The sequence below is a fragment of the Catharus ustulatus genome, chromosome 28, assembly GCF_009819885.2.
Source record: "Catharus ustulatus isolate bCatUst1 chromosome 28, bCatUst1.pri.v2, whole genome shotgun sequence".
NCBI lineage: Eukaryota > Metazoa > Chordata > Aves > Passeriformes > Turdidae > Catharus > Catharus ustulatus.
The window spans coordinates 6,779,990-6,800,053 of NC_046248.1; the positions used below are offsets into that span (position 1 = coordinate 6,779,990).

General features: G+C 51.4%; 1 protein-coding gene across 2 annotated transcripts in view; it reads left to right on the top strand.

Annotated features, from left to right (window-relative positions):
* Nucleotides 1-20,064, top strand: part of BCL9L (BCL9 like) — a 47,426-nt gene that overhangs the window by 12,778 nt on the left and 14,584 nt on the right. The window lies entirely within an intron of this gene.

Genomic DNA, 20,064 nt, shown 5'->3' on the forward strand with positions numbered 1-20,064 from the left:
TCTCAGTGCTGCTGCAACAGGTTCCTGTCTACGGGTATTAGCTTTTGGCGCTAGAAGGTGTGGCAATAACCTTAGAGATCTTTATCCCAAGCCCAGGCAGTCCCCTAAGCCACAGTTGCCAAGATGCCCTGGCAGCATCTTGTATGCTTCTAGCCTGGGGACTTCTCTGGAGAGCAGAGGAGCTGGGAGGAATGGAGCAGAAGGATTTAATGAAGTGGGCATGAGAAGCATAGCAAACTCCTTTCTCTTGAAACCAGTGAAGCAGTAGCTGGGAGCATGAAGGCAATGCCTGTCTGTGATCTCAGGGCATGCCCAGAAGGAGGGCTGAGGTATGTGGATTAGTCAGAAGGGATGATGGAGGATGAAAGAGGATTCTGCAGCTCTGACTGTAAAGGCAGTTTTGGAAGAAGGAGCTGGAGGGATTGCAGGTGGGACATGAAAACAGGAGCTTGGAAAGATGGGATAAAGCAAGTAGGGAAATTTGCCATTCTGTACCTGGATCAGAAAGATGTGAGCACAATTTGAACTGATTTAGACAAGAAGGCACAATTCTGTGTTTGGAGGGAGAAGGGATCATCATCTTCATGTGACCATCACTGCGGTGGAGGAGTGCAGAGGCACAGCCAGTGCAGCTTGGAGGAAGCTTGGTGTTATGTGGAGAACAGTTGGCATTAGGTTCTGGCCCCCCTGTTTGGTTAGTAACACTGTGGACCATGACTGCGCCTGGTGTCAGAAGAAGTGTCAGTGGCAGAGCTGTGTGGATGCCACGTAAATGTTGCTGGAGGAGTCTGCAAAATCATGTGAACACCTGTGATGGATGTGGCATAGAGATGGGAGCTGTGGGACAGGGGCTGCATGGCAGGCAAGGCCAAGGTGCCCCTGTTGGCACTTCTGGGTGCCAGTCTGTGGCAGACGGGCCCAGTGCTGCTGCACAGCAGGACGGAGCCTGGAGCAGATCTAGCAGCCAGACCCAAGTTGAGTGCTGTCTGCCTGGGCAGTAGCTACTGGCCCCTTCTCATTGGTATGGTGCTGAGCAAAAAGGAGGTGAAGTAACGGAAGGATGAGGCGTGTGTTTAAGAGGGAGATGAGAGATGCCACTGAGAAACAGAACTGAGCTCTCTTCTTTTTGTGCTGGCAAACACTCAGTGGGATGGGAGCAGAAGGGCTGGGTTGCAGGCCAGAAACACACACATCCCTGAGAGGGGAAGCTGAAGTGCTGCAGGAAGCCATGCTCTTGCTTGCACAGGTGATCCAGAGCTGCTGCAACTCAGGGGTGACACAGCAAAGCAAAGCCATGCTTCCCCCAGCCATCTAGACCTGTCCCAGAGCCTAGGAGGAGACAGCTAAGGAGGTTAGAGGGCTCTGGCAGGCAGCCTTTAAAGCCCCCAGTGGGGAATAGGGGTGTCAGCAGCAGCTGGAGGCAAGGATGGGTGGGTTCTGGTGTTTACCCAATGCTGAGGAGAAGCAGAAGTGCCATGTGGAGGCCAATTGTTGCCTCCTTCAGGAGATCAGTGAGGGAGTGCAGGGGAAGGCATGATGATGTCCTGAGAAGAAAGCACTGATAACTGGAGGCAGAGGGAGCACCAGGGCCCAGGAGATTGCTGGGGAGGACATCCTTCCTTTAAACAGGGAAGGAGTGCCAAGAGTCCAGCAGGACTCTGGCCAGGGAGCATTCTCTCCTGTGAGTGCCTCGGTTAGTGCCCGTGGTTGTGACTTTGTGCCCAAAAGCTTCCCATGGGAAGTGGCATGGCAGGTGTAGGTGTATGGACTGCAGGGACTGGTGCTGGGCTCCGGGAGAGCAGGACCTGGCTCTTCTCCCTTCTCTGGTGGTGCTGGGTGCATTCCCATGAGTTACCATTCCCTCTGTGCCAAGGCTGGTGCAAGACTTTACCCCAAGTGATCAGCTGTCACTCATGGGCTCTTGTTTTCCTCTGCAAGGACTCGAACTCCTGGATTGGACCCGCAAGCAGGATTCTGTTGCTAGCATACAGGGAGCTAATACCAGGCCCTGGGCAACTCCTTAGCACCAGCTGACCCTTTTGGGAGGCTGGTGGCCTCCCTTAGCCCGGACTCGTGTTGGGCGGCCCCAGTGGGCCTGCAGCAGCTGTCATCTCTGCACTGAAGGGATGGAGCCAGGAGAGGGGGGAGGGCGAAATCACCCCACAAAGGGTTAATAGTAGCTCCAGCCTGCTGCTCAAAGCTCAGGCCCTGCTGCAGGAGTGGTGTTGAGCAGCCTGCTCCAGTTGGCGTCTGTCCCAGAATGCTTTGGAAAAGCACTGGCCTCTGACCCCCAGTACAAACTGAGCCCAGCACGTGGGAGGGAGAAATTACTCCCAGACCTTCAGGCTCCAGGGTTTACAAGCTGCCTGCAATAAAGCAGCCATTTTTTCCAACAGTTATTAAATCTCCCCTTTTAGCTCACTGCAAACCTCTGTCTGTCGTTCCCCTACCCTGTCCCTACCCCCACACTGTGCTTCTCCTGCTCAACCCCTGTAAGGTGAGGCATGTCTTTTGGAGAAAGATGAAGGCTGAGGAGAGCACCAACCACTGAACAGTGCCACTCACCCTGCAGTGATGGGTCCCATCCAGCTTGGCTGCTGTACTCGTGTCTGTCTGCTTGCTTCCTGCATGAGCCAGTGCAAGCAGCAGCTGCCTCCCTGGGAGCCTTGCTGCAGCAATCCCTGGGGGAATCCTGCACCTGCTTCCCCCACCTGCAGGGTGCACATCTGCACTCCTCTTCTGAGCCCCCCTGGGGCCAGTGAGCCTCTGCTGATGGACTGCATTTCAGTATTGTCTTGTTGTCCGTGCTGGAGACTGGGAACCAAAGAGCAAAGGTTTTCTTCTTGGCCTTACTGATGGCTGGGGCCTTGGTTTTTCTTTGCCTCAGTTCTGCTGTCTTGAAATGGGAATAGGAGCAGGGTTTGCACTTACCTGTCTTCAGCTCCTTAGGTAACTTATTCTGTCTGCACTCCCTGCAGTGAGTGGCGGATTAATTGCCAGGGAGGCTGGCCAGTTTCTATGGGAGATCACTGCGTGGGAGGCTCATGAGGCTTCCTTCACCAGCGAGTGTAATGACTGCTGCAGCTGGAAAGTGCCAAGATCCGCTTATTCACATAGGATTTTGTGACCATCCAGTCGTATGGAAGCGCCGAGTTGGCATGGAGCAGTGAGCACTGCCTGTCTGGGGTTGCACTGAACATGCCAGCACGTTGAGTTGCTGCAAAGGGTGTGGGGAGCACGTGGTTTTGTTTGTACAGTACTTCGGGAACAGAACACTCTTACCATGTCATGGGCACTGTGGGATCCAGATAAATAAAATGGGAGCTGGTATTTCAAAACAACATCTTCCATGCTCCTCCCACCTCCTATGCACATTCCTCTGGCAAGGAGCAGGCCAAGGTGAGGAGGTGCCCACAGAACGGAGCCGTAGCCCACAGCTCAAGAGCAGCTGCAGCAGTAGGCAGCCTGGACTCCACAGCCCTCTTCCCAGCAGATGTAGGACACGTTGAATGGAGCAGGTTACCTTAGTGCCACCTGCCAGGCAGGTGACGCCTGCCTGGGATCCCAGACTGTAATCCTCTAGCCCTTGAGGTGGCTGGAGGACGTCAGCTCTGAGGGCAGCCCCGGAGCATTAGACTTTCACTGCACTTCTCTCTCAGACCCAGTGGTTTGCCAGGAGCAAAGTGCCGTAGAGGGAGTCTCACACTGTACTGGCACTGGCAGACCTGTGCTGTGCCTTGCTCTGTGCTGCACCCCCTGGGTACAATGAGGGAGGGAAGCCATTTTCCTAAACATGTCTTGGACTGGTTTGACACACAAGAAAAAAGCACATTCATCCGAGCTCTCTTCTCTCTCTGAGGCTTGGTTTTGTTTTTAAATCTATATGGCAAGCAACCAAACTGGCTGAGTCAGTCAGCTGGCTGGCCAACAGAAGTAAAAATGCAATTTTGTCCCCTCCCTTGTTCCACCCCCCTTCCCCCTGGATTTTTTTCTCCTTCGCTTAGCGACAGTTTCATGTATTTAAAACAAACCTCTTTCTGCCTCGTTTTGGGACAAGTGGAAGCTGGTTTTTATTTTCAGAATCAGCCTAGGGAGAGAAGGTGCAGGAGGGCAGCCTGGCTTTGCCTTCTTGCTTCTGCTCACAGTGATGCTGCCTGGGAGGAGAGGGAGCTCCCCGCTGTGTTCAGGCTTTTGCAGGCTGATGGCAGCATCTGCTGTTGTGCAAGCAATTAGGTAAGAGAGGTGAAGTGCCTTGCCCAAGGCCATGCAGACCAGGCCTAGGAGGATGAGAACTGAGAGTTATGTCTCCTTTGGACGGTGACATGCAGAATCCATGCTGGCCATGGGCTGGTTTTCAGGGGGCAGGAAGCTATGTGAGGTTCCTGAGTGCTTTCCTGGCTGCTGTGGTGTAGGGATGGTCTGATTGAAATGTGCCCTGAAGTAGTCTTCCACTGGGAAGATGGGGGCCAACAACACTCCTGTGTGAATAGCCAACATCTTCTAGAGGGACGAGACGCTCTTTTGTCAAGGGGGAGCCAGGGGTGTTTAACCACTCTGGTGGCAGTCTGCATGGGCAGCTGGCCAGGTTTCAAGCATCTCATTGGGTTGCTCACAATGTGTCTTGTATCCTGAGAACAGGAGCGCAAGGGGTGGCTTTCCTGCTGTGACCTGTGGTTTGGCCATCAACATCTTTAACTCCTAGGCATCCAAATTCTGTAGCCCCATCTGTGGATAGCCTTGGGACCTGTTCTCAAGGTGGACAGGATATGGTGCAGGGGATGAAGCAGGTGTGATCTGAGTACTCACTCTGCACCTTCCCTCCTTCCTTGTGACAAGCCTTAAGTTCCAGCCTGAACTGTGTGACAGATTGCAGCAAGTCATGAGATCTCAATGTGTGTCCCAGCTTGCAGTGGATCACTGGGTGCCAGAGCATGTGGCAACCCACAGAAGTAAAACTTAGCTGTAAATAAAAGGAGCCTCCTCCAGCAAGAAGTTTTCAGATGCACATTGTCCGGTTGGCTTAAGAGACAGATTTTCTTAATTTCTATGTTGATTTTTGCTATTTCAAATGCATACAATGCAGCAAATCCTCCAGTCTGACTTGCTTCTGTATATTTCAGCAAGGGGGTTGCATGAGAGTGAGCAGCTGGCTGCCTGCTGCGAGCCACGCAGTAGCTGAGGGTACCCACATTGGTCTGAACTAGTTTGCTGCTTCCTCTGTTGTATATCACAACTTAACCACGGGACATACTTGCAAGGCAGCCAAAGTGGGGAAGGGGAGAAACTGATTTACTGTTTTTTATTTTAGCAAGGATGTGATGGGCTAAGAAATGTTAAAAGGCAAAATAAATCCGTCGCAATATTTTGCTCTGTTGACATTAAGGGAACTGAAAGATGGACAAAGAGGGTTAAGAACACAGTGGAAAAAGGTACCCACAAGTGACTGATAAGGCTGAGCCTCTTTGCCACATGTCACACGGGGAATGCAGACGTGAGGGGAACGATAGCTCTGTTATTCCCCAAGATGTATGTCTCTGCACATGTAATTGTGCCCCCATCTCTTCTTTGGTGGCTGGTGGCCACTCTCATGGTCCACTGTATGGTGGAGCTGGAGGACGCTGTGGAAGTGCTGCAGTGGGCAGACATCTGCGGTTCATACAGGAATTATGGCAGCAACTCAGAAGAGGTGAGGAAAAGCAAGAAGCGATGCTGGGATCTGGTGTTGGCAGAGATTTCTGGGACTGGAAATTTGTAGAGGATAATGGACGCTGCACACTTGCTGAGCGGTAAGGGGAGCTTTGAGGTCAGGAGGATGCTGGGGATGTATCTCCTGCCTGGTGCTTAGTCCTCAGCCTGTCATCACTTCTCTTTCCATTCCCATCTCCTAAGAGTGTATGCCCATAGGCTCGATGAGGTGTGGGAAGAGGAGAGCTCTGTAGCAATACCTGAGTGTCTCTGGTGGAATCACTGTGCCTGACAGAGCCAGTCTTTTTCCTTAAACTTAATTGTGGTCATTCACTCAGCAACCATCCAAGATAGAAGAAAAGGAGGAACGGTTTGGAAAATAATACAGTGGCCTGCAGTTTGCTGACACTCGTGGCCAGCTGCTGAAGTGGATACCATTGTTTTCCACCAAACATGGAGCACACTGGGGACCTGATCCAGTAGAGGAACTTTTTGTGTGCAATGCTTTTATAATTATCTCTGTTAGTGATGTCTACTTGATCCTGGTACTTAACCTGTGTGCTTTTGGTTTTGCAGGAGAGAAGGAAACAAAACTTGTCAGTTCAGTTCTGTCCTAGTTGGTGTCATTTTTCAATCCTTGTCTGATTGGATTGCAAACCTGGGGGGATCTCGAAATCCCATTGCTTTTTCTGACAGATAGGGGTGGGGAAAATAATCCTGAAATGGATCTGCTGTTTAAATCTTTTCCATCTCATGATCTGAAATTTCTGATGAACTGCCTGGCCTTCAGCCCCGCTGTTTACACCCTAGCTGGACTCCTCTAGATGCTGGTGCTGCCTCACAGCTGTTTGTGGTGTTCCTCCACCCAACAACATGGTTTTTAAAGTTGAGACAGTGGAGGAGGGAAGCATCCCTGAGGGACTACTTAACTTGCAGGCTTACCTGCATTCTGCTTCCAAGGCAGGTGACTGGAGTTTGGCACAGTCTGTTTCTAACCTCATCACCAGGAAAGATGCTTGTAACAAGGTTCTACCCATGGGCAAACTTCTAAACAAACACAAACTCCTACAGCAAATCAATACCTGAATCAATCGGGTTTTTTTCCTCTCAAAGTACAGCTGTGTTGACTCAGTCTGCTGAGGCTGTTTCCTAGGTCATCTCCCTGCTAAAGCCTGAAGTGAAGAGCTGGAATTTCAAGCTCTTTTCTGTTTCTATTGTCACCCGAGTTGAAGGAGTACCTGCATTTTTGGCTTCACTGAAAGTCTTGCTAATAGTTCTTGGAGTTAACTGGCTATCTCCATTACATCAGAGGGGTGAAAGGCAATGGGCAGCTTGGCAAACCCTGAGCAAAACTGTGGTGGTATGTATTTTCTGCTTTCCGACCTTCCTACTTGTCAGGTGCCCTTTTGAATGCACTCCAGAAAAAGGCAAATGACACTTCCATGCACTTGGTCCTTTCCCCCAGTCCACACCTATAGGGACAAGTTTTGAGGGAGCTCCCCACAGTGTTAGCCACCAGTGGGCTCTGTGTGTGTGCATGTGCTGGCCAAGGAGGCTTAGCAGCACGTGTGCTGTGTTGTGTGCAGGTGTTCACCATCGCATCATCATGGGGGTTAGGGAGTGGTAGAAATGGAGCACTCTGAAAAAGCCCCATCCTGCACAGCCAGACACTTTGGAGCTTTGTCTGTAGTTTTACTTGGTCTGGAAGGGAAAATCACTCTTGTGGAAGTAGTTAGAGATGAAAATGTAGCTGCTGTCTCATCCTTGGGCTGTTGTCACTATGTGGAGGACGGACAGTGCATGTCCCCTCCCTGGGGCTGTGCATGCACATCATCTTATGATTGGTGTTAGCAGGGCCAGCAGCCAGGGCTGAGCTTCTTTGTGATGGTCTCCAGTGAATAATGGGAGTTTGAGTATGAGCTTTGTTTGGCACAGAACAGGTGGGCAGCACTGTCTTGAGGATGCTCAGGAGAATGGTCTGTCTGCTCCTGGATGGTATGTCCAGATTTGGGAGCTAACAGCTCATTTCCTTTTTTGCCTTTGACCATGAAGATGATTGTCTCCTGGATTTGCCCATGTGGAGTGAGGCTAATGGGCTTGACAGTCAGAAGAGTGAACCCACTTATGTCTGTGATGTTTGGAAAGAGCTGTGAGACTTGGAGCCAACTCTGCTCCAAAGTTATTATATCTACAACCTTGCTTGGACTCTCTCTAATGGAGTGTTTGAGAAAATCCTGCAAGCTGCAGCTGGATGTGAGTAAGGTGGTGTGTCCTGGGCCTCACATGTGTCAGGCTTCGCTTGCTTTTGCAGTGAGGTTCTGGTGCCCAGAGGTGGGACTGCTGAATTTGCTGAGCCAAGCATTGAACAAGAGAACTGGGGTCCTCTGTTCCCTGCTGTGCTGTAGGGTAGGCTCCCTGTCTAGATTGGAGTGCCAGGGTCTGGATACAGCAGGACTTCTTGTGCTGAGGCCAAGCAGGGCTGGGCTGAAGGACGAGAGGTGCCTGGCTGTGCCCTGCAGCACTGCTGTCCCACCAAGAAAGAAGACACGGCAGGACTTCCATCACATCCACCAGCAGAGAGGATTCCACCTTCTCTCACGCCCACGCGTACCGATGCAGGTTCACACCAGCACGAACACGCTCCCGTGGATTCGCATGAATTTGCAGTTAAGCAGGCACACCCATGCCAGCACGGGTGCAAACAGACCCATGCTGGTGCAGGCCTGCTCGCTGTCATAGAGGCAGACGTGTTCGTATTTGCATGGCTCTGGGCTTGTGCTGGCATGGATACCCGTATACATGCTCCTGTGCTCACAGACACTGGCAACGGAGCTAAGCCATGGCACTGGTCTATTTTTGGGAACACTCCTAAGAATTGTGAGCATGTTTCAGATGTTAGAGTCTTAGATGGGGGAAAGTTAGAACAGATGGCTGGAGGGTTCAGAGCAGCAGCCCTGCTGAGAACAGATATTTATAGGCAGATTTAACCCTTGTGTGGTCTCTGGAGCCATGTTTAAAGGGACAGCATCTGGAGCAAACATGGTAGAGCCAAGTGATGACTTCTGGGGGTGAGCTGTCCTATCTGGTTTCTGTGAGCTGATTATCAGTGTAGTCTGGAAATCCCGTCTATGCTCTACCTCTTTCTCAGGGGATGCAGCTTTCCTAGACCATGGAGCCTGGTTTCTGTAAGCCTCGGTGAAAGCGGGCTGGTTGTGGTTATTATTTGCTGACCAAGCTGGGGCAGCGGGTACTGCGGCTGCCCTGTGCTTGCGTGACCAGCAAAATGAGGACAAAGATTGTTTTGTCCCCCTTGCCCTGATTATTTTTTTTCCCTTTTCTCTTTTAGCAAAAGGTTACTCAGATTATTCCTTTTCCTTGCTGGAAGCTGTGAAGATACTGTGTTTTCTTTCTGGTGTGCCATCTTCTAAAAAATACAGATTAAACCACCCTGCCCTGTGAGATCCATCAGATGTTTTTACCTGCCCTCATCTTGGACTCTTGTGCTTCAGCATTTAGGGAAGAGCAAAACCCATCTGGGGGTTGTGCTGCTTTGTTGAACAGAGCTGGCTGCCAAGTGAGGCACATAGCAGGTTTGCAGTGACAGCTCTATTTGCAGTCCTTTCTTCGAGAGCATCTAGTCTCCCTTTTGGGGTCTGAGGTAGTGTTGTATTTAACTTGTTTGGCATATCTTGAAGTGGCCTTCACAGAGCTGATTATTAGACATGGGAGAAAGTGATCTGGGGGGAAGGAAGAAAGCCATGCCCTCAGGTGGGACATGTGAAGAACTGACAGAGTAGTTACCTGAGAGTTCCGGGGAAGAAGACACTGGCTCTGAAAGCATGAACTGGGGTGCAAACATGGGAAACTGTGTGAGTCTGCTCAAGCTGCTTTTCAGTCCGCCTCTGGCAAAATTAGGGAGTAGTGGCACTAGTGGAGCTAGTGCAGGTCACTGAGACTGGATTAAAAAGAAACAGAGGTGGGTGCTACTGGCAGAGTTGGTGCTGCCGGGTCAGAGAACAATGGTCTGTATTTGTGCTCCTAATAATTGGAAGACTGAGTCTAGTTTTGAGATGGGGGAAGCAGCTGCAGCATCAAGTGGAAAAGGACATTCCTCTCTGATAACTGATCATAGGCATTTGATCCCATAGAGTTTGAGCTGTGGTGGTTGCGCACAGTGCACACACGGCATGCACCTGGGCTGCACCTTTCCTCTGTTGGGACTTCAGTTAATCCAGATATTTGGAGCTGCTCTCTGCCTGCCAGTTTGTGCCCAGCATGGAGATCTCAGGGAGGCAGTGCTGAGTCTCATAGGGCTATTTTCCACTAATCTTTGCACTGCATCTCCTGTGAACCAGCCAGAGGCGTTTCCAATGTTGGAGGGGGCATACAGCAGCCCTAAGTCAGGCTGTTTGTCCAGAGTCATACGTTTGGCCAAAGGTTTCACGCAGATGCTCAGTGTGTGCCTCAGTGAGCTGGGTTTGTTGTTGCATACCCTGATTCCATGCCCAAGGGGGCATGAAGCTCTGATGTAAAGTCTGGGAGTGTGACATAGAGTGCTGGTCTTCCCCTGGAGATCAGCTCTGTGTTTTGAGGGTGTTACTCCAGAGCATCCCCGAGTCTTCTGTACATTGATGTGCTGGGCATGGTACATGCAAATCTGCAGAAAGTGGGAGTATGTTGGAGCTGCTTGCTTCCCTGCTTATTCGTTCCGCTTTCAGACTGTGGAGGCTTGGAAAGCAGTCACCGTAGTCCTCCCACACACAGTTGTGTTCTCACTGCTCGCCTGTGCATCACATGGAGGAGTTCTCAGTTTTCCCAGAAGCTCTTGGTCCCAGGTCAGCACTTGCACCCAGAATCAAAATGTGACTTTTTATGGTGGGAAAAACTGGTTTCAGCTCCTGCAGTACCCTCCACATATCCCGAAAGCACAGCTGATCCTGCTGGATACCCAGGTGTGAAGCAGCTCACAGTCTGCTCTGCTGCATGGTAGTTTCATCTGGCAGCTTTGTGTGTGTGGCTGTCTGACTATTTTGTACCCAGACGTATCAGTAGGAGTGAGGTTGCTTGGCAGGGCCACCGGGCACGCTGACATGGTCTTTCTGTGGCTGGGCTGGCCAGTGTTCTTCCAGGGCCCACAGGAAGGGCTGGCAGCCACCCACTCCTCTCCTACCTGAGGAGGCAGAGAGAGAGAACCTGGCAGGAACAACGTGCCCAGTTGGGTAACTGCCAGTCCTGGGATCTGCCCACACTTGCCCAGCCTCCCACAATGGCCCCATTGTTCCTGAGAGGGCAAGGAAGAGGCTTCCTGCAGTTCCCTGGGCATTGTTAACCCTCTGCCTGCCAGGAGCAGGCTTCAGGATCAGCACACACGGGGCAGGAGGTCCCATAGGCAGGTGGCGGAGCTCCCACCGCACTGGAGTGCAGGGAGGGGAGCTGCAGGGGAGCACCAGCCTGTGTCTGCCCGCTGCCTCTAAAATTGCCTCTTGCTGCTGTTCCGAGGATAGCTAGCACGTGCCTGTGCTAGAGACATACACCAGAGAGCTAGGGCCCCGTTGAGCCTTGATTTCCTCTGACAAGGTGTAGAGAGGCTCTCTGCCTTCTTCTAGGCTGCTTTCTGCCGTGACCTTTCCTTGGGAGCAGCCGTCTGTGGCTGCGTTGTTTGGGCCCCGATGTGCATGCCAGAGCAGGACATGTTTTTAGGAATGGGACATTTAGGGTGTTGGGGGGTTAATTCCAGTGGCTGGGATGTCGGTGTGGAACCTGTTTAAAGCAATTCCAGACTGATGAAAGTGCCTTCTTCCTTCCTGTCCTGTAACGTGATCTCGGGCCAATGAGCTGCTTGGGGTCTGCTGTGGCTTCTGGTTCCTGTTGTTGTGGAGACAGAGCCTTGGAGGGCACAGGCGTGCCTCGCTGCGGGTGCAGGCTTGGAGCCAAAGCACAATATCCGTGTGCCGAAGAGGACAAAAAGTACCCTGTCGCTGGCCAAAGGAGCTGGACGATCATGTCCCACTCTGCTTGCTGGCTCTGCACTGTCCCTCTTTCCATAGCAGTTGTGCTTCCCCACAGCTTTCTGCTATGTGTGTTTCCTGATCAGCTGGTTCCAGGGGTTATAGGGCTGCCTCAGCACCCCTGCTCTGTCACAAACTTCCTCTCCAAAATCCGTGGGACGAGGGAGAGGAAGAGGCATTTGTCTAGCATCCTAAGACTCTGTACTTTCTGTAAACTTTCTGGATGTCTGTCTTCAGAGATGTTGCCCCCGATGCATCTCATGCTAGCTCAGAGACTGGAGAATTGGCTCGGTAATCCAAACAGCTGAGGACTTCGAAACCTAATAGATACCTTGTCAAAGTCACTGACTAGTTCTTCTGCAAACCCTGATGCTAACTTGTTCATATTGTTACCTAAATGGCCGTCCTGCTTCTGAATGATCTCTTATTTCCTCCCACTCAGTAGCCTTTGCACTCTTCTCCCCTCCTTTGTACTCTGGTCTTTGCTGTTGCAATAACTTTGCTTAGTATGTTCTGTTTCTTAAATAAGGGCTTCTGTCCTTATTAGAGTTAACTGGCCTGGACTTAACTGTGGAGGGCCAAGGGCTGAGTTATGAGCATTTGATGCCCTCAGCTACTGTACCTAGTGCAAACAATGCTGCTTCAGAGCTTGATCTAGCTGAGTCTGGGCACTTGGCCACTGGCCACAAGGACCACTGCAAACCCCAGAGCCTCCTCTAAGCTTCAGAGCTCAATGTCAGACGTCCTTGCCCACTTGGCCAGTCCTAAGTTAACAAAATCTCTCTCTCCTGGTGGGGAAAAGGGGCTCTGCAGGCTGCCTCTGGGCCTTTCACTTCATCTGTTGTTGTACATCTGTGGCTACAGAGGGCTCATTGCCTCCCCAGAGGGCTGCAGTTAGTGAGATGGGGCAATTCCTAGCTCTTTTTGCCTTTTTCCTTTTGAGTAATTGGAGGCCTGGCCAGGGTTAGATCACTGTGTCTCTGGAGCAGCTCTGTGAGTTGCATGAATGCATAAGGACAGAGTAGCCCCTGGGACTCGGGACCGGGTGTGTGGGGAAGGCTGTGCTGCTTTTTGCACCTGTCAAGTGGCAGAAGCTGGGGAGTTTCAGCTTTATGTATGGAAGAGGCTTCTGGAGGTAAAGGTGAAGCATGGTGAGGAAGTAGAGCAGCTGCTGTCTTGGCGTGTACAGGGAAACCTCTCTCCAGATCGGTGCTAGCCCAGACTGATGGTAAAGTCTGGGAGCAGTGGCTCTCCTCTCCTCGAAGTCTCCCCCTCCCTTCCCAGGCCAACACTGTAGCCCCAGTAGCGCCTGCAGGCAGCTGGCCCCCACTCAGCTGCAGGATCTCTGCTGATCCTCTCTCCACTGAGGAAGGTGAAAGGTTTCCCAGGGTGGAATTTCCTGCGAGGTAGTTGCATAGCTGCTTCCCCTATGACCTTACACCCCGATGTGCCTTAGTCATGATGGCATGCAAATGCGAGGCAAGCGGGTGGGGGCTGGAGGGAGCTGCTGGGAAAAGGAAGTGACCTCAGCCGTGGTTTAATTATAGAGCCCAGCGTTTGCTGCTGCTGGGGCTGGTGTTTGCAATCTTGGAGGAGTGCTCAGCAGCTCACTGCATCTCTTCTACAGTCCGGATTGGCAGAGGGCAGTGTGGGGGAAAGGTGTTGGGGCAGCCACCCTGCTTCCCCCTCTTTCTTGCGTTTCTCTGTCAGCCCCCTCTCCCCAGGTGTGTGGGGGGACATACATGTGTGTGCCCAGTTGCACAAACGTGGTGCTGCAATCCAGGCAGTTTGCAGATGTTCCAGCCTCTTCCTTTTGTGCAGGTGTGTCCTTTGTATGTTGCATTTAGTGCCAGGATTGGGCACAGGAAGAGACTAACTCTTCCCCAGCTCTCTGCCGCGAGCCTCCTCAAAGGCAAACAAACATGTTGCACTGCTGGTCATACAGCAGGGTCCAGCTGAGGTACACGGCACTGAGAGAGGTGGTAGGAGAGTCCCTGCCACAAGGGTTTCCTGCTGGGACTCTGTCCTCGAAGACTGTGCCGCACTTCAGGCTGGAAAGTGATCTGAGCTTGCTCATAGGGAGAGCTAGTGTTTCAGGGAGATTTTCTGCAAGGTGGTATGGGGTGTCTACCCCTCTCTTGCAGTGTGCAACAGGCATCTCCATGCTGCTTTGACCTGAGTGTAGTAAGCATCTGCTGCAGGGATGTGGGGCATGGCTCTGCTCCCCAGCACAACCCTCCGCACTCTGCGAGGCCCTGGTGTGAGAGCTGAGGTGCCAAGGCAGCCTGAGGTCCGAGGGCACCCAGGCCAGGCACCGCGGCACTGCCAGGAGGTGCGAGCGTGTCTGCGCTCAGCCCTGCTGGGCTGCGGATGCCCTGGGTGACGGTGACACCTAGTGGCTTCGTCCCAGAGGCTCCGCCTCGGACCAGAGGTGGGGCACCCGGAAAATCTGATGCTTCTGGACAGCCGGCATGAAGGCATCAGAGCCTGCAGTGCTCGGGAACCCTGGTGTCTCTGGCTTGGAGACAGGGGGGCAGGGAAGGCAGCCAGTGTGATGGCCCTGCTGACAATGGCTAGTCTGTCACAGAGCCCTTCAAAGAGACTTTCTTATAAAAAGAAGAGCAGAAACTGTTGTGTTGAAGCTTGGAAGCTCCTCTTGAAGTTCTGGCATTGCTGGGTTCAATCCTGAACACTGCTGGCATTGTAGACTTCTTTTGTTCCTGCCAAGGGATCCTAAAGTGGTTACTGAACCCTAGATGGAGTTGAAAGACTGTCCTCATAGGCTGGGCTACATCAGCTGTTTATCTGACAGATGTGACCCTAAGTGAGACTTGTATCCCTTGCGATTCTTGTGGGAAAGGTGGGGTTTTAAGGTCTCAGCTGTGAGCTGTGCTGCTCAAGAGAGCTGGTAGAGCTAGGCAGTGCGAGGCACAGCTCACTAGCTAGGCTTTTTAGTATTACTTGCCCACTCCCAGTAACCCCAGTGTACACACAGTGGAAATGGTCTGAGGAGGCCTCTTCATCCCATGTAGAGACTGTCCAGGGAGGTCTGTGTTGTGGCCTTTCATGGCAGCTTGTGGTGTTATCTGCCAGAAGGGTTTTCTCAGGGAAACCGCCCCATTTATGTACAGATGAGCTTGTCTTTGTGCATTCCAGCACAGCCAAAGGCTGTGTGGGGGTGTCCAGCTGTCACAGCAGCCCATGTTCCTGGCCAGATTTCATATACTGCAGGATGAGATCCTGCCTCAGAGGAAATTGAAGCTCCCTGAGCAGCAGCAGTACCTTTGGAAGAGATTTCTGGCTTTGCTTCCTGACCTGCTAGATGCTGTTACTCGACTGCAGTCTGCCAAGCTGCAGCACACAGGTGGCTGTACTGTCCTTCATGTGGGGCACCTGCAGCTTCCTGCAGGTCTTTCACTGACCTAACACCAGCAAGTCTCACTAGCCACTGTATGAAGCAGTTCCTTGTTATCATCTCAAGGGAGCCACGTGTGACTGTCCAGTAATGCCTGGCACATGCAGGGTTTCTGTATGGAACACACCAGTTGGACTGGGAGGCTAGAAGGATCTGCAAATTTGGTGTTAGATCTGGAAACTCCCTCAGCACAGGACAGGAAAGCAGGCTATGGCTGGTGCTGCAGTAAGGAGGAGAGGAGTGGGAGAAACTGTTGAACTAGGGGGACAAGTAAGGGCCAGAAGAGGTCTTCTAACCCTGACTGGGCTGAAGCTGTAACAGGATAGAGGTTGAAGGGTGCTGGTCAGAAAGCAAATGTCATTCCCAATTCATCTTGCTGTCTCTGAGCCTCAGCTTCCCCCACGTTGCATGGGATGTGTGTCCCTAGGTGGAAAGGAACATTAATATGAGGTTCTGTTCTGCTAAAAACCTTTGAGACTTGTGGCCAAGTAGCCCCACAGAAATTCATCATTCTCTAGACAGCTCCAAATGACAGGAGATCAGCAGGGCCTGCCAAAATGACTCAGAGAACTTCCAGGATTCAAAAGAGCACTAGATTCTCTCTGCAGGTCTTTCAGAACCCTCCCATGCACTTGTCGAGGGCACCACCTTCTCTGCCATTTAAAAGGGCACGAGAAGGATCCAAGAAATAAATAGAAGTGAAAAGGGGCTTCTCCAGTTTATCACTCTGATGATATAAGGGCAAGATAATTTCATGGCACATTCAAAACAGATGACCCTTGTCAGCAGAATTGCTCAGTGGAATTCCCTGTCTTTCAGTGTCTCTATCTGGCCAAAGCAAAGCTTGAACAAGAATGCCTTTAGCAGCAGCAGCCTGGGTTAAAGGTGCTGTTGCTGGTGATGAACTGAACACTCTCAGGCAGTGTTCCCATGCTGGGGTCACGGAGATGATCCTGTAGTCGCTGGTTGCTATATAGCGGATTGTCTCGCAGCTGTGCTTGTTGGACTCGTGTTCATACCCATCCTGATTCTTGGCTGGAGCTGGCCGACTGACAGCAATGCTGTTTTGCTGCTGGTTTTGAGGAGTTTGTTTCTCACTGGAACATACTCCAAACCCGTTGAATGGTCTTGTGAAAAGGATTGTTTTGAAGCAATGATTTTTACATGGAAAAGCTCAAGTTTCCGATTCTGGTCTTTTCTCAAATTGGAAATGATCCAAGAGTCTCATACCTCTGAAATCTCACTTCTGGAATGTTTGTTGTAGTCTTTCCCTCCATGAAATACACTGACTTTATTGACATAGTATGGTATATTTTTGGAGGTGTTCAACCACTTCTACTGTTAACTGTGGGAGGACTGGTAATCTAGAACTGATGTTGGGTTATGTGCTGGGGATGTCATCCAGATTTGGAGTGCATGGTATCTCACGAAGGAGCAGTGGGTTTCTAGAGTCTCTCCTACTGTTCTCTGCCTAATGTCTTTCTTCAAGAAGCCCTTCAGCTTGCTTAGGACCTCTCATTTCCAAAGCCAAGGTGTTCAGGATGAGTTTGCGGTGGTGTTCACGGATTTGGATTGGGTTGTCCAAGATTGCATCTTGTAGTGAGTGATTAGGTGGTTATCAGCATAGGTTATGTGCTTAGAAGGTGTTTGCAGTGGTAATCTAGTCTTGTTACTTCCTAGACAGGCTGGCAGAGAAGGGTTGGATGACTTTCTGTGTGTTGCATTGCTGTGTCACCACCCATTTTGTACGTTGGGTATCTCGTGTGTTGGGTTTTTGTGAGCTGTGCTACACACAGCACAGCTCAGGAGGCCTGGGTTCTGGTATCCACTGTGTATGCACAGCTTGGTAGCCAACAGCTGGGTTTCACAAGAGCTTTTCCCAGTGTCTGGTGAGAGGTAAGTGTGGTGAAGTGCCTTCCCTTTTGAATAATGGTGCCTCTGTTGTCCTGGCTTTTCCTCTCTTGTGCCTTCTTCCAAGAGGGATAGCACAGCAGCAGTGCCAGCCAGCTCCCAGATGTGGAAGCTGTAAGGCTGGTGGCAGGAGTGGGCTCCTCCTTCTTTGCAGCAGTGTTGGGAATCCATGTTATTGTCCTTTGGAGAGAATGGGATCATGATTCACCAGAAAGTCTTCCGGGAATGAAGCAGGGTTTCGGGTTTCTTCAACTATCGGCTAACAATTCTCACATTGCAAATATGTCAGCCCAGTCTGTCCTGCCCAGAGCTTACTCCTTCTCTCCCTCTGCTGCTGTTCAGACTGTACTGAAGGAGGCTTACTGAAAGCAGTTTTTGTTATTTTATTTCAAGATTTATCATCTGCTAAGGTCCCAGCTGTAGATTTAAAGCTGAGGCTTTTCAGATGTATCAGGTGCAAACACTCTCTGCATTTGGATGTTGCCCTTCGTTCAACGGACACTTTCTGTGCCTTGAAAGCCTCCCTCCCTGCTTGAGGTTGGCTGGGTTGCCCCTCTGTGTAATGATGGTAGAATCAATGCACCCAAAACCCAAGCATGTTGCTTGGGCTCACAAGTGGAATTAGCGGTAGCCGGGAGCAGAAGCCAGGAATCTCATCTCCTTGCTTTAACCACTGGGAATTAAGTTTGCTATTGTCTTTAAAACTACCAGGCTGGAGTGGATGTGTTGCTAAATTGCAGAGAAAGATTTCTGTGCAGCTTTCTTTTTGTCATATTCAAGATGTTTTGAATTGTTTGTCTCCTGGTGTCAGTGTATCTACTTTGTAGTTAATTCTCTTCTGTGGCCCAAATGTGTGGCACGCCTGCTGAAATCTAGTTTGAATTTCAGCGTATGTGGAAGGAGCTTACAGCAGTCGAGACGCTTATTGTCGTGCTGTGGCCAGACAGATGAGAGGCTGAGGCAGATACCTGCTATCCATCTGCAACAGAATCCAGCTGTTGCTACTCCTGACAGCAGAGCAGAATCTTCAGGCAGCTGCTTCTGGCATTTGTCCCATTAGGAATTGTGAGGCAAGTGTTATCCCTCCGAGTGGACACTACAAGAGGAGGGCTTTCCAAAGTTTAGCCAGGTCCTTCTGTCAGCCCAGGGTAGTTTTCCATCCTGCCTCAGGCAAGGTTTTGAATGACCTCCCTGGAGCACCTGGAGCCTAGTCCAAAATAAAGAAAGAAGGTAGGTGTCCCCCAGATGTTACATTCTGGAGGAACCTCACAACTGATGAGGCCCGTTCCATGCTGCAGGCAGTGCCTGAAGGTTTTGTCATGGGAACTGCCAGGTCCTTTGGGATCGAGGTGATTGTTCCATGCAGTCTCATCTGAGAACCAGAGGGGCAGGAGGTGCCTCTCTGGACTCTGCAGGCGTGGGCTTCTCAAGGCCCCGGGCATCTTCCTCCCTGAAGTGTTCACCGTACTGGGCTGTAGTAGGGTGGTGCTGCCGGGCATTCACATTTTCAGTGGAACATTTTGGGATCTGTTACAACCACAACATCATGCCTGTGCAGATGTGCCACAGGCAAACCTGGATCTCCCAACCTACCATGTAAATGGAAGCACCTCCTCAGCAGGTGTAGCCACACAATGGCATAAGTGAGTTTATGACCCTCAGGACTGCGGTGCAGAGTGTTGCAGGGATTGTGAGTGCGGCAAAGCAGAGGTGGGGGAGGGCCTCTGGGCCACCAGCAGCAGGAGCTGCTGCAGGGCTTGCTTTCTGGAATGCTGTCTGGCAGCAGCCTCTTCCAGTGGGGCTGAAGGTTCCCTATGGCTGGCCAGCCAGTGGCTGCAGGCAGCATGCGTGCTTAATGCTGCAGCTTGTGCCATATGGACCTTCTCCTCCTCCCTGCTTGCCCTCTCCGTGTCTCTTTCCCCGCTCAGCTCCCCTCCCCCTGCAAGTGGTTTGACAGAGCAATTGGGCAGGCACTGGGACAGCAGCTCTGACATAAATCTCTCCTGGTGTGGAATGAGGGGTATAAATATCCAGAGAGTGATGTGATCTTTCCAGCTGCTATTAATAGGTCTCTGGAGAACAAGAGCGAGCAAGCGAGACTGGCTGACACTTAAAGGGCTAGCAACTCCCTTATGTGCTGTGAAAATTAATCAGCACTGTAGCTCACCATCTTCCTCCGGGCTAGAGCAGAGCCCTCACCGAGGAGGAGGGAGCAACTAACAACTCCTAGCTAGGAAGCAATGAATGATAGGCCAAGCTGTGCACGAAGGATCCCACTAACTAAGGAAGAATGCTTGGGCGGGCTGTGCCACAGCAGTGTTTGCACAGCATGCCAGCAGCCCCCGGCTCAGCTTGCGGGGAGGCAGGTGCCGAGAAGACCCTTTCCGCAGGCACAGAACTTGCTCATGGTGCATGACAAGCTGCAGCCTGCGCCTCGTGGTGATCGCAATCTTTTGGGAATAATGCGTCTGCAAAATGTGCTTCACTCTGCTTTCTTTGCAAGGGTGCAGTGATTTGCCCTGGAAGAGTGAGCACTTGTCTTTTGCTGGTGGCATCTCCAGAGTCACCTTCAGCAAGCCAGGAGTAGCATGTGTAGGGCTGCTAAGCTCTTGCAGTGCTATTTAGACACTGTTGGGGTTTGGTCTGGAGATGGTGCTTCCTGTCCCTGGGTGGCAGAAGAAATCTGTGTGCAGCATCTGGCCTGCGTGGTCCAAATGGGAGGAGCAGACCGCAGCAATCTTGCGTGCTGGGAAATTTCTCAGTCTGTGCACAGGAAAGCTTCTCGGGTGCATTGTGGGGGTGTCATGCAAAGCATATAGCAGATGTGAGCAAACATAGTGATACCTCAGCTTCCATGAACATGTATGTGGTTTACTCTCCTTCCTTCCTGCTTCCCCAAGAAGTAAAAAAAGACTGTGACAGGGTTAGGGTGTAGTTACCAGGGTTGTGTGTTGGACCAAGAGTTTGTGGTGGCCTTCCAGAATACACAATATGATACAGAGCTGCATCCCAGTAATCTCTAATGCCTGTGCAGAGTTCCAAGGG